Source organism: Bubalus bubalis, chromosome 18, assembly GCF_019923935.1.
Source record: "Bubalus bubalis isolate 160015118507 breed Murrah chromosome 18, NDDB_SH_1, whole genome shotgun sequence".
In the NCBI taxonomy this organism is placed as follows: Eukaryota; Metazoa; Chordata; class Mammalia; order Artiodactyla; family Bovidae; genus Bubalus; species Bubalus bubalis.
Genome location: NC_059174.1, coordinates 35,604,507 through 35,618,974, shown reverse-complemented (window position 1 = coordinate 35,618,974; position 14,468 = coordinate 35,604,507). Strand labels below are relative to the sequence as shown.

Sequence of the window (14,468 nt, the reverse complement as noted above, 5' to 3'; positions counted from 1 at the left end):
AAGCCTGTGGCCAGAGAGATAGCTAGGTGGTTCTGATTGGCTAAGACCAGGTCATGTGTCCAGCCCTGGCATGATGCAAGAGGAATCAGCCTTCTAGGACCACATGGACTAAGAGCAGGGGAGGTGTGGTCCCCTAAAGAAAAATGATGGTGCTGTCACCTAGAGAAGAGTGAACAGATACTAGGCACATAGAAACTAACATTTAAGCTATAGCCTGATCCTTCAGCATTAGGAGGAGGCTGCTCACCTGGGGGAGGGTGGTCTTCTCTGACCAAGGAACTCAAAAAGGTGGGGGGCATGGTCTGCCTGGTGCCTGCTCCCTGGGGCAGGAACCCTGCCCCTCTGCAGAGCTCCACCTTTCTAGAGCCAGCCAGGGAGCTCCAGTCCAGCTTGGAGCCCCCAAAACCACTTCCCTTCTTCTTAATTCCAAGTTTTGGCCTGTGCCTGCTGGGGCTTGGGTTGGAGGCTGGGTTCCCTGCAGACATTCCTCTTAATAGACAGAACTTAGTCATGATGTGACCGAAAATTTTTTAAAAGTTTAAAAATAAAATTTAAAAAGCCAAGAGCACAAAGATAGATGCTGAGACTGTGTTTGCAGTAAGGTCTCCCCCCTTGTAAGCCTCTCCTTCCCCCACTCTGTCCCTGGTGAGACTTGTTGCTGGGCTGTGGTTTACACTACAGAACCCCCCAAAAAGCAGAATTGGGTAGTGCTTAAGAACACAGACTCTGGAGACAGGCTGTTTGGGCTCAGATCTGAGCTCTGCCATTTAATAGTTATGTGCAAGTTATTGACCCCATGCCTCAGTTTCCCCACCTATTAAACAGGTTTGCTGGTGCTGACGGTAGAACGTCACATGTAGGGTTGTCTAGGAATCAAGTGAGCTAGTACCTGTTCAGACCAGTGTCTGAATAAGCAATATTGCACAGAATAAGCAATATATATATATATATATATATATATATATATATATATAAAGTGTGGCTATTATGTGCCACATCAGCTGCTTTGAATTCCTTTTAGGAGACCGAGGACAGGAGGTCTGTCCTGGAGGACAGGGCCTGGTCTGGCTTGCTTGTCACAATATTCCTGGTGTTCACTGTGGAGCCTGATCAAAGCAGGCCAAGGTAAATAACTACTGAATGAATGAATAAATGAATGAGTGATTGAATGGCTAGTAGCATGGGAGCAAAGACCATCGGAATCTAGGCTGGCTGTGTGACCTTAGGCGGTTAGCTTCCCCTCCTGAGCCTCAGTCTCAACCTCTGTAAAACAGATCAGATTAGCCAGTGTGACTCAGACTTTTCCAATCAGGGCCCCCATTTATATTGTGCTGGGACATACACACACTGAAATTGAAATTTTCACAAGATAACACTTACTTTCCTGTGTGCAATATACTCTGATATATTCTATTTTATTCTGTTTTACTCTATTTTACCCTTTTTCATTTTTTAATAAATACAATCCTGACCCAGTGAATAGATTTGAAGTCTCACTAACTTCTGGAGACCTACAGCTGAAAAACTGAACTGGATAAAAGCATAATCTTTTCTGAATTGGACCCTGATGATGTTATAAATCTAAGAAACATCATTTGATTTTGTGTGATGGTTAAGAGCTTGGGCCCTGGCAGGAGAGGGCTGGGTTCAAGTCCAGGGATACTGACCTGTGCTGATCTTGTTAAGTTATTAATATGTAATCTCTAGGTGCCTAGGTTTCCTTCTTAATACATACAATGGAGGTAAAAATGACTTTTTCCTCTTAGGAATGGTGTGAGGGTTAAGTGAATTGATACCTACAAAGCACTAAATGCTTCTAAATGCTCCATGAAGAACTTTTAAAAAACATTTTTGTTACTTGAAAAGAACATCTATCACACTTTGTGGGTAGCCTTCAGAGAATCAGACCTCAGAAGACATTTGTGCATTTTTTGGAGCTTATAAGAGCATTCCTCTCCCTCTCTGGGAAAAAAAGACAACTGAGTTTTCAGGAGGGGAAGTTACCTGCCCAAGATCACCAGCAAGTCAGAGACAGAGCTTCAGGCATCAGGCCTCAGATTTTAAGGAGGTTCTACAGACTGTTGATTCCAGGGAAAGCATGGGAAACTTCCTTTCCTCACTGCTCAGAATCCACAGATCTCAAGCCTTCTTTCTTTTTCTTTGCATAAACCTTTTACCCCTGTTTTTAGTTCACTGATTTCTAAGATGTCAGTGTTCACTCTTGTCATCTACTGCTTGACCACATCCAATTTACTTGATTCATGGACCTAACATCCCAGGTTCCTATGCAATATTGCTCTTGACAGCGTCAGACTTCACTTTCACCACCAGACACATCCACAACTGAGTGCCAGTTCTGCTTTGGCCCAGCCACTTCATTCTTTCTGGAGCTGTCAGTAATTGTCCTGTGCTCTACCTCAGTAGCATATTCAGATCAGATCAGATCAGTCGCTCAGTCATGTCCGACTCTTTGCGACCCCATGAATTGCAGCACGCCAGGCCTCCCTGTCCCTCACCAACTCCCGAAGTTCACTGAGACTCATGTCCATCGAGTCAGTGATGCCATCCAGCCATCTCATCCTCTGTCGTCCCCTTCTCCTCCTGCCCCCAATCCCTCCCAGCATCAGAGTCTTTTCCAATGAGTCAACTCTTCGCATGAGGTGGCCAAAGTACTGGAGTTTCAGCTTTAGCATCATTCCTTCCAAAGAAATCCCAGGGTTCCTCTCCTTCAGAATGGACTGGTTGGATCTCCTTGCAGTCCAAGGGACTCTCAAGAGTCTTCTCCAACACCACAGTTCAAAAGCATCAATTCTTCGGCGCTCAGCCTTCTTCACAGTCCAACTCTCACATCCATACATGACCACAGGAAAAACCATAGCCTTGACTAGACGAACCTTTGTTGGCAAAGTAGTGTCTCTGTTTTTGAATATGCTATCTAGGTTGGTTTTAGACACCTTCTAACCTGGGTGGCTCAACTTCTGGTGTCATACCCTTTTGCCTTTTCATACTGTTCCTGGGGTTCTTCTCGTGGCAAGAAAACTGGAGTGGTTCGCCATCCCCTCCTCCAGTGGACCACATTTTTTGTCAGAACTCTTCACCATGACCCATCTGTCTTGGGTGGCCCTGCAAGGTGTGGCTCATAGCTTTTGAGTTACACAAGCCCCATTCACCACAACAAGGCTGTGATCCAGCCTGTAGAAGGGCATCTATCTTTAAAACACTGAAGTATGTTCTACATATAGTAAAATTCACTCCTTCTGGTGTGAAATTTCATAAATTTTGATAAACATATACAGTATGTATCAACCCCCCCAACTCAAGATATAGGACAGCTTCTATCATGCCAAAAATTTCCCTTGTGCCCTTTGTGGACAATCTCTCCGTCCACCCCTAGTCCCTCCAGCCACTGAGCTCTTTTCTGTCTTTTCTGATAGTTTTGCCTTTTCCAGAATTACTTTTGAGATTCATCTATGTGGTATATATATACATTTTTGCTTAGCAGTATTCCACTGTACAGTTACCACAAATTGTTTATCCATTTACCAGTTAATGGGCATTTGGGCTATTTCCAGTTATGGTTATTATGAATAAAACTGCTGGGAATATTCGGATGTCTTTATGTGGACATATGATTTCATTTTTCTTGGGTAAATATCTATGAATAGAATCGCCGAATCAGATGGTTACCATATGTTTAACTTTCCAAGAAATTGCCCAACTGTTTTTCCCAAAGTGACTATGCCATGCTGTTATGCCATCAGCCATGCATCAGAGTTCTAGCTGCTCCACACCAGCATGGGCACCCTTAAGTTTTAGCCGTGTAGTGATATCTTATTGTGGTTTTAATTTGTATTTACCAGAGCACCTGACCTGCCTCTTGAGAAATCTATATGCAGGTCAGGAAGCAACAGTTAGAACTGGACATGGAACAACAGACTGGTTCCAAACAGGAAAAGGAGTACGTCAAGGCTGTATATTGTCACCCTACTTATTTAACTTATATGCAGAGTACATTATGAGAAACGCTGGGCTGGAAGAAGCACAAGCTGGAATCAAGATTGCCAGGAGAAATATCAATAACCAATGAAGATTCAGCACAGCCATAAATAAATTAAAAAATTTTAAAAACATAATCAATTAATCAAATTGAAAACTGGGCAGGCACAGACCAATGATACAAATGTATCATGAATCCAGGATTATGATTCATCTAATTCTGAGCATATGAGATGCATTAAAAATTAAAAAGGAATTCTTCCTCTCTGAGCCCCCGCCACTCCATTCCCCTCCCTAAAGACAAATACTGTTACCATTTTTCTGTATTTCCCTCAGAAATAAACAACCTTACTCTACCTATGCTATATAGTAACTGTGTTTTTACTCAACAGCAGTTCATGGACAACCTACCACATCAATAAACATAGATTTCTAATAGCATTTTAATGGCTGCATAATTTTCCACTATTTAAGATGCCTATATTTTATTAAACTAATTCCCTTTTTGATGAACCTAGGTTTCCCGCCCCCTCCCCCACACCGGCTCCTCGCAGTGTTTATTCTCGTAAACAGTGTTATGGGGAACTCCTTTATATACATGACTTTGATGAATTGTATAGAGAGGTCTTTAGGGTAAGTTTCTCCAAGTGGAATTACTGGGTCAAAAATGATGTGCATATTTCAGGATTTTGAGCCATATATTGTGCCCACCAGCAAGGAGAGAGGTCTGGCGGCTGGCCTGGTGCTGTAAGGGCTTTTGTTACTGAAGCTACACCAGAGGTTATTCAACAGCAAAGCCCTATTAACCATTCCCAGGACCTCCCTGTGGGGCAGCAGGAAATGGGGCGGCTCCTTGGACAGAGGAGAACAATGAGTCTTTATTAAAATGCAACTCACCGAGAATGCTTTATTAGCACAGATCTTGCCCTTGCATTTGGGCAACTCTCCGGGACTGGTGTGGGACTGTCTCCTGAGGAAAGACGAGCAGGAGCCCAGGGTGTGCCCGGCTCCTTAGTACCATACCCCACTTCTGGTCTCTAAATTATACAATTAATAATGTGCCATGGGGAAAAGTTAGCATGAGAGTCAGATGGCCTGGGTTAAAACCTTTGTTCTTCTGCTTCCCAGCTGTGTGACTCTGGGCAAGTTTAGAATCTCTCTAGTTTAAGTTTGCCCTTCCCTAAAATTGGGGCTAATGCTACTTAGCTCATGTCTGTTTTGACACATAAATGAGGTTATATACATAAAGTATTTAAAACACACTTGGCTGGACATCCCTGGTGGTCCAGTGGTAAAGAATCTGCCTTCCAATGCAGGGGACATGGGTTCGATCCCTGGTCCAGGAAGATCCCACAAGCTGCAGAGCAACTAAGCCCGTGTACTACAACTACTGAGTTAGTGCTCTAGAGCCCGCATGCCATAACTACAGAAGCCTGGACACTGCAATGATAAGCCTTTGTACCGCAGTTAGAGAAAGCCCGTGTGTCCCAACCGAGACCCACCACAGCCAGATAAAAAAAACAAACAAAAGCGAACACTTGGTGAGGAAAGTGCTGTATAATTATGAACTACGCCTAGGTACCTGCCCTTGGCTAGATTCATAACCCCTTCCCTCAAGGCATCCTCAGACTGGTGGGGGAGATGGAAGCTTTTACAATTCAGGGTGATGAGTACATTAAGGTAGATGCCAAACCTGGAAGACTTCCTGGAAGAAATGTCATCAGGGCAATAATCAAGTCACTTGTAGGCTAAAGGAGAGGCAAAGTGGCTTTGAGAGAGGAGGGACCAGCCAGGAATCGGAAAGATGGGATTCAGAGAAGTTCTTGGATTTTAAGTCAGCAATTTCTCAGCACCAGCCTGGTCCCAGGTACTGCATTCAGTGCCAGGGGTGAGTGCGGGTTGGAGATGATCAGGCAGAGACCCTCAGTAAGCTTACTCTCTAACTGGAGAGTAAAACATGAAGCCTAGTACAAGCGCTGGACTCGGATGAAATCTACTAGAGGAATGAACACAGTGTCAAGAAAGCAACTAATTCTGAGACTCCAGGATTGTGAAAGGGTTTGCAGAGGAAATGCTTGCATGAATTGATCAGATTTGGGGGGCGGAGGGAGTGCAGAATCGAGGAGAAGTAAGACACCCCTGATGGGGGAAAAAGGCCCAAGCAAAGGTGAGGCAATGGGAAAGCCAGCATCCTAAAAAGATATTGCGTGGCTTGTGGGACCTGGACCGGGGGAGAGCTGAGGGGTGGGCAGGATTAAGGCTGTAAGGTCAACTGTGGCCAGGGTTTGGAGGGCGTCACATGACATGCTACTTGGACTTCATCTAGTAGGTCATGGGAACGGAACAGAAGTCTTTAATCAGAGAAGGGACATGATGAGATCTGTGTTCTGGGAAGGCGACCCTGGCACAGATAGGGGAGGAGTCCTGGGAGGTAGCATTGCTCAAGAGCCACTGCAATTGTGTAAGCAACAAAACGGGTGGGCACAGAGAGACTGGGGTTGGGGGAGGGCGGCGGCACGTGTATCAGCAGCTCTCTCAAACACTTACAATCCAAACCCCTGAAGTTATTCCCTGGTGACTCTTGAGCTGAGCTGTCTAATATTGCTGGAAAAATAAACCTGCTCCTGACCCCAGGCGGCGGGAGCAATAGTAACCCAATATGCTTGTTGATTAGGATGAAGGTCAACGGAATTACTAGGGGGAAATAGAGAGACATATTAAAGTGAAATGACTTGCTTTTATTGTTTTTTCCTTAACGGAAACAATACACGAGATCAACATTTAAAATAATTCTCAAGGATGGTAAAGTGCAGTCCACCAAAACCAATCTTGACTTTTGTTTCCATACAGACATAAAGGGAGAGGAGGGACTACAGAGTGGGGAGATCTCAGGAGGAAGAGGAGGAGGAGGAAAGGGAGAATCTGGCCCAGAGGGAGTGGCAGGGCCAGGGGCAGAGGGAGGAGGAAGATGCCCTGGAAGGGAGGCTAATGTGCTGGGCCTGGAGGTGGACTGAGGATGAACCTTGAACTGGAGGCCCAGCCAAGTTTCATACCTTTCTTAGCTCTGATTTTCTTGTCAAATGGGGGTAAAAACAGCCTCCTCATAGGCACAATGAATGTTATTGACCTGTTCATATAACAGGGTTCAGTGAAAGTGCTGGGTCTGAACCAAGGGACCACCAGGGAATTCTCAAAAACTCACAAGAAATTTCTTAAGATGAGGGGTTGTTGCTGCTGATAGCTTTACTGACTACCATTTTCTTTTGGAGTTCTCATTGGCCTCACGTCATCCATAGTGATTCAACTGTTCTTGTTTGAAACCTCTCTCATGGGGAGAAGAGGGATATGAAGTACAGGATGTGGGTTCCCTTCATGATAAGGGGTCACCATTTCTCCTTCACTCTTCCTCTTCCTTCCTCTCCAGCTGGTGGTGACTTCCCTCTCCCATCTCTAGAAGGAAGCAGAACAGATGCTGAGAAGCTGGCACCAAGGCCCCCTACCTTCCAGGGTCCCCTGGCCTGTAGCCAGCCCAGAACCCTCTCCAGAACTCCACACCTGTAGAACCCTACTGCACCTGAACATTTCCACTTCCACATCCAATAGGCACCTCAAAATGCTCAAAAATACAAGCAAGTTCAGAGCAAAACTCACCATTGCCCTTCTCTGACCTGCTCCTCTGCTTGTCTTCATTTCAGAAAATGGCACCATTATCAACCCAGCTGCCCAGGGCAGAAACCTGAATATCGTGTCCTTAATGCCTTCCTCTTGTTTACTGCCTACATCTGATCAGCCATGGAATCCTTCCAAAGATCCCTGAATCTACCCATTTCTTTTTTCTTTGGCTGTGCCATGCAGGTTGCAGGATCTTAGTTTCCCAACCATGGATCAAATCCCACACCCTTAACAGGGAAAGTGTAGAGTCTGAACTGCTGGACCGCCAGGGAATTCCCTCTACCCACTTCTGTCCACCCCACCCCTCGACCTTTGTCCCAGCCACTTTTACCCCCAGTCAGACAACAATAGTGCCTTGTATGCTCGCTGGTTCCTCTTTGCCCACAAATGCACTCTCCTTGTTTCTACCCCTGCTTTGTGCTCCAGAAGCCCGACCTGTCTGTATGGGCAGCACCAGCCCCAGATCCTTGCCTTCTGGCTTCCAGCAAGGAACCCATAAGAGATGGGGCTGGGAGGAGAGTGGTTCAGACTCCCCTCTCCTGTCCCTGCCAGCTGAGGTTTGGCAGTGGCTGCATTCTACAACCTACGGCCACAGCTCCTGTCATGTGGACCCTCTACTGTGGCTCCAGCTCTCACTGGGGCATGAAAAGTCATTTCCTCCCCTTGTCCCATGTCCCATCAGACCTAAGGGTGGTGATGGCTTCCCATCTGCTAGTCCCAGGGGTGTCCAGCTATCCCACACTGGTGATGGAGCCCAGTGATTCTCAACCAGGGATGACTGTGCCCCTCCCTGGGAACATCTGGCAATCCTGAGAGAGGTTTTTGGTTGTCACAGCTGGGGAGGGGCGCCACTGATATCTAATGGGGGGAGGCCAGGGATTCGGCTGAACATCTTACAATGCACAGAACAGCCCCCACCTCACCCCTCGACAAAGAACTATCCCTCCCACAAGTCAACAGTGCTGAGCTTAAGAAACCTTGCAACCCTGCCCACCACACTGTGAACAGTACCTGCACCAACTCTGCACACTTGATCTTTTGAGTTTGTCTCTGTTTCTTGCCAGCATCCTGACTGATACATCGGGTCTCCCCTTTTTCTCGTTCTCCCTTTCCAGTTCATTCTCCACACAGATAGCCTGAGGGCTCTGCCTCGCTGCCTCATTCCTCACTTTCATTTTTTTAAATCTAACTTTTGAGATAGGTAGGGCATTCACCTAGTTTAAAAGTAACAGGAGGACTTCCCTGGTGGTCCAGTGGTTAAGACTCTGCACTCCCAAAGAAGGGGGCACGGGTTCAATCCCTGGTTGGGGAACTAAGATCCCACGTGCTTCACTGTGTGGCCAACAAAATCAAACCAAACCAACCAAACAAAAAAAAATCACACAACACAAAAAAGGTATGAAGTACAACTGTCCCTCCCACTCCTGTCAGCTGTCCAACTAATTAATTCCCAGCGCTCTCCCAGCAGTTAACTAACTACTGTTAGAAGATTCTTTATATTTTTCTAGAGCTGTGCAGTCTAATACGGTGGCTACTAGCCACATGTGGCTATTAGATTTAAATTTAATAATTAAGTTAAAAATTATGTTCCTTGGTCACATTAGCTACAATTCAAGTGTCATCTGTGGCTAGTGGCTGCTGTGTTAGTCAGCTGAAATACAGAACATTTTCATCATCAGGAAAAAATTCTATTGCACAGGGTTGTACTACAGTTTCTCTCTGCAAATTTATGTAAAAAATTCATGTAGTCTCATTTTCCTCATTTTTTATACAAAAGGTAGCACACATTCCACATTGTTCTCCAACTTGTTTTTTCACGTGACAAGATATCTTATGGATCTTTCCACATTTTTGCATAAAGAGCTTTCTTTTTTCTTTTTTGTTTTCAGTTGTAGAAACCTTCCCTGACTCCACATCAGGTCAGACTAAGATCACCAACCCTGTAATTGCCTGGTTCTTCCTGTTGCCTGGTCTCCATGCAGCGAGCATGACACAGTTTATTTATGCAGCCACTCACTGATGGACTAAGGGCCACGACCAATCTTTTGCTCTTACAGACAATGCAACGGCAGTGAATGGCCTTGTCCACCTGAATTTTGCATGTAAACATGTGTCTATTTAGAACACATCCATGAGGGATCATTCTAGAGTATCAATTTGGTCATGCCTCTCCCCTCCTGAGCACACGCTGCTCCTCCTGATCTCCGTCTCCAGCCCACAGCAAACTGCAGGTCGGATGTCACCTCTTCCAGGAAGCCTCCCTGACTCCACATCACGTCAGACTAAGATCACCTACCCTGTAATTGCCTGGTTCTTCCTGGTCTCCTCCCTCAGTCTGGAGCTGTATAAGGGATGCACAGGGTGGGGCTGTCTTGTTTTTCCATGTATTCCCAGGGCCTGGCACTCAGTAGGGGTCCAACAAATATTTGTTGAATGACAAGGCAGGTACCAAGTTCTGGCAGTGGTTCTTTCCAGCACTTCATGGGCTCTCGAACCAAGGAGCTAGTGAGGAGAACCCCAGTGAGCAGCTGATTCAGATGGGGAAACTGAGGCACAGAGGTAGCAGGCAGCCTTTGGATCAGCCTCCCTGACTATAATCTCTTTTTTCTAGCTCACTTTATAGTTAATAACAACAACAACAATAGTATTAACATTAACTATAAGGTTAATACTTACCAAGTATTTCCTTGTGCTAAATGCTGCTTTAAGTGTGTTACATGAATTAACTTATTTGATTGTTGCAGCAACTCTGTGAGGTAGGTACCCCCATCATCCCCATCTTACAGGTAGAGAAACTGATAACTTGTCACAAATGGCAGAGAATGACTTGAACCCAGGCTCTGGGGCTTCAGAGCTCACACTCTTATGCACTCTGTTGAGCTATCTACTAGTCTTGGCAGCTTCTCCCTTACCCAAAGTTCACTGTGGCTCTTTATCAACTCTCAAACCCAGAGCTTCTCTTGTCATCCCCATCCCTCCCAGCTTGACTTAGTTTATTTTCTACTTCATTGGGTTCTCCCAGAACAAGATCCTGAGACCTGAGCCAGACTGGGCTCTCCTAGACGTTTCTCTCTATGCCTCAGTTTTCTCATCTGTACAAGTCAATGGCAAAGGAAAGCATGGCACTCTCCTTTCTTTTAGCCTCTTTATCCAACTCCCATGTATCCTTTAAGGACAATTTAAAGAGCCTCTTCCTTCAGGAAGTCTTCTCAGATTTCTCCAGCCCCTAAAGTTCCCTCCCACTCTTCCCTGAACGTAGGCAACTATTAATGCTCAGATTAGCACTTAATTCTTCTTTTATATTCTGGATTGTAAATTCCCCCCCCATGCCCTCCTCAACAAAGAAAGTGATACTCTTTGAAAGAACATATAAGATAAAAAGCAGAGCATGGATTTCCATTTTGGAACTTCATTCTTTGAAGTACCACCTTCCTGCGCATGTGTACGCTTGCATACATGTTTACGGCATACCCGAGTTCCACCTTCGCTAATCCTTACTTAATACTGTTTCTTTAAATGGACTCACTATTTAAAACTTAGAAAAACTTATTTTAAATGAAAAACTAACAGTATTGTAAATGAAAAACCAGCATCCTTTGCCATAACTAAGGTGAAAATAAATACAATGATGATGGAACAGTGTCATTAATTTCTAGGCCTTGCTTCTCTAGTTAAGAGAGAGAACCATAAAGATTAAAGTCACTGAAGACTTGCTAAGCACAAAAAAGAGGACTCTTTCCTTGACCCAAGCAGAAAAAAGATTGAAAGAAAACTGAAAATGGAATGACTTTCTCTGTGTATGATTCAGGATCACATTAGACTTTAATACCTTGCTCACGCATCACCCAACACCCTCTCACATCCCACACAGGCCCAAAGCCTATACTCTGGGAGTTGGTCAGAACAGACAGAACTAGCACCATCTTTCATTTCCACCTCTCTCTAGCCTCAGTCTGCAGGATGGTATGAACATAAGCACCCCAAGACTGCTGCAGGGTTAAATGAGATTAAAAAAAAAAAAAGGCAATGTTACAAGTGGCATCCCTGGATTCTCTCAGCTCTGCTGCTCACCATCTGGGCATGACCATGGGTGACTTACCTTGCCTCCCTGGGCCTCAGCTTCCTCACTTCCAAAAGGGAAATTATAGAGGACTTCTTGGGTGGTCCAGTGGTCATGATTCCACACTTCCAGTGCAGGGGGCATGGGTTCCATCCCTGGTCAGGGAACTAAGATCCTGCCTGCCACATGGTCGGGGAGGTAGTTTATAAAACCTTCCTTGAGGGCTGTAAAGCACCTTTATTCCTTTATTTGACAAACATTTATTGAATACCTACAATGTTCCAGGAACTATTCCATGGACTGGAGATGTAGCGTGAAAAAAAGAAATAAAAATCCCTGTTCTCATGGAGCTTATATTAAATGGGGGTTTGGGAGGGCAGAGGACAGATGGATAAAATATATTTTCTCTGTCCAGGGGATTCTCCGGTCAAGAATACTGGAGTGGGTAGCCATTCTCTTTTCCAGGGAATTTTCCCAACCCAGGGATTGAACCCAGGTCTCCTGCATTGCAGGCAGATTCCTTACCATCTGAGCCACCAGGGAAGCCCCATAGTTCAGTACAGTGAGAAGTAATAAATACTATGGAAAAATAAGATGCGGTGGGTGGGGGCAGGGTTGTACTTCTTTTTTTTTTTTTTTTCCTCTTTTATTTACTTTATTCAGTAGGCAGTGAGGGTCTCAAAAAAAAAATATGGAACGCTTCACGAATTTGCGTGTCATCCTTGCGCAGGGGCCATGCTAATCTTCTCTGTATCGTTCCAATTTTAGTATATGTGCTGCCGAAGTGAGCACAGGGTTGTACTTCTGAAGTGGGACAGAATTTCTGACCGGTGGACATTTGGGTGATGCCTGAAGGAGGTGAGGAGCCATGATACCTGGGGTGAGGGGCATGCCAGGCAGAGGGCACAGCAAGTGCAAAAGCCCCAAGGTGGGAACCAGCCTGCACGATCCTGAGAAGAACTGGAGGCTGACTAGCCAGAGCAGTGGTGAGGGGACAGCAGTGGGAGGAGAGGTCCCGGGGCTATGGGGTCAGATCCTGCAGAGCCTGCTGGGTCATTTTAAACTCTGGTTTTGCTTTGCAGTGAAATGTCAGTCAGGGTATCGTCTTACACATAGTACACGTACATAACTCACAGCCGCTCTAAAAGTAGTAATTCCCGAAATTACTTAGTATTGCCTCACCGGAAGCCCTGGGTTGTCAGGCTCCAGGGTGACAACAGGCCTGCCCTCCACTGCCCTGTGGGCTGGCCCTGGTTTACTGGAAGGCAGTGGGACGGGAATGGATGGAAGTGAGCCCGGGCATTCCTGACCCACCCATCCCCTCTCAGATTCCTCTCCAGGCCTGTCACACCCCTGCCGCGTGCTGGGCAGTGGGCACAGGAATGCTGAGGCAGCTGAGGGCTGGACTCCACCAGGACTTGCAGAAGGTCTAACAACAAGCAGCAACAACAGTGGTGGTGGCAGTTACCAGCTACTGAGCCCCAGCTGCCTGTCGGGCTGAGCACTGAGTGCTTTTCACATGTCGCCTCACACCGGCCTGCTGGTAGCCCTTGGAGAGAGGTGTCGTCTGGGGGCAAAGGAGGCTGGTGAGCCACACCCTCGCCTCTGTGACCTCTAGGGGCTCTATTCTTCACCAGGGCTTCGTGCCCCCAGACCCGGGGCTTCTTTGTGACAGCTCCTTTCCCTCAGTTCAGGGGCCCCCGACAGAGAAGAATCTTGCCGCTCCAGCCTGCCAACTCTGCAGCTGCCTGCAGGCCTGGACAGGTCCAGGCGGCCTTCTTGGTGGCTGAGAATGGAGCAGAGGAGGAATCAGGTTTCGCCGACTCTGGGATGGAGGTGAGGCTGCTGAGTCGGCTTTTCCAGGGCTGCTGGGATCAGGCCTTGCCTTCATCTCAGTTTGCAGGCTGGGTGTGGAGGTGGCGGCTCAGGACTGGGCACTTGGGCCCCACTTCGTATCCTTCCAATCTCATCTCTCACTGTGTTCTTGCTCCTCCCCCTGCTCCAGCAGCCTCCCTGAGGGACTCAGCTGAAGTTCCCCTAGCACTCCGGCCTCAGGGCCTTCGCATTCACAACTTTTCCTAGACATAGCTGCATACTTGTTCCCCAGTATTCTTCATTCTTTGCTCAGATGACCCCTTCTCAGCAAGGCCTTTTCTGACTACTAGAATCAAACACTCATTCCAGCCCCTTATTTCCTACACCCATCATAGGGAGTTGGTGATGGACAGGGAAGCCTGGCATGCTGCAGTCCATGGCGTTGCAAAGAGTTGGACACGACTGAGCAACTGAACTGAACTGATCCCAGCTTTACTTTCCTCTATAGCCTCACCTTTCACTGTTCTATTTTACTGATTCATCTTGTTTACAGTCTGTCTCCCACTGAATGTCAGCAGGATGGCCCTTAGACTGGGCAGGAAGGCCCTGCTCTGGGCCTCCTGCCCTTCCTAAGGAGCTATGGAGCTGTGACTCCTAGAACCTGTGTCTCCCACCCTGACCAGCACAAATGGTCCCAGGCCCTCCCCACATCTGTCCTGAGGGAAGCCAGCACAGCCCGGGTGTACTCCCAGGCCCAAGGTCAATGGAAGGCTACTCTAGATCAGTGGACTGAGCTTGGACAGGTGGGCTGGGGAATACACACACACACACACGTGTGCACAAGGACCCTCATGGTATAGGATGGAGCCTGGGGTGAGGAGTGGCAAGCTGACTGCCACTCCTGGGCTGGGGGCTAACTCTGCCC

At 46.7% G+C, this 14,468-nt stretch overlaps 1 non-coding gene across 1 annotated transcript; it reads right to left on the bottom strand.

Moving 5' to 3' along the window:
* Nucleotides 1–12,413: 12,413 nt before the first annotated feature.
* On the bottom strand, nucleotides 12,414–12,520 carry LOC112580508. Its single transcript, XR_003104903.2, has one exon. It is a non-coding gene; the product is annotated as a U6 spliceosomal RNA (small nuclear RNA).
* Nucleotides 12,521–14,468: the final 1,948 nt, after the last annotated feature.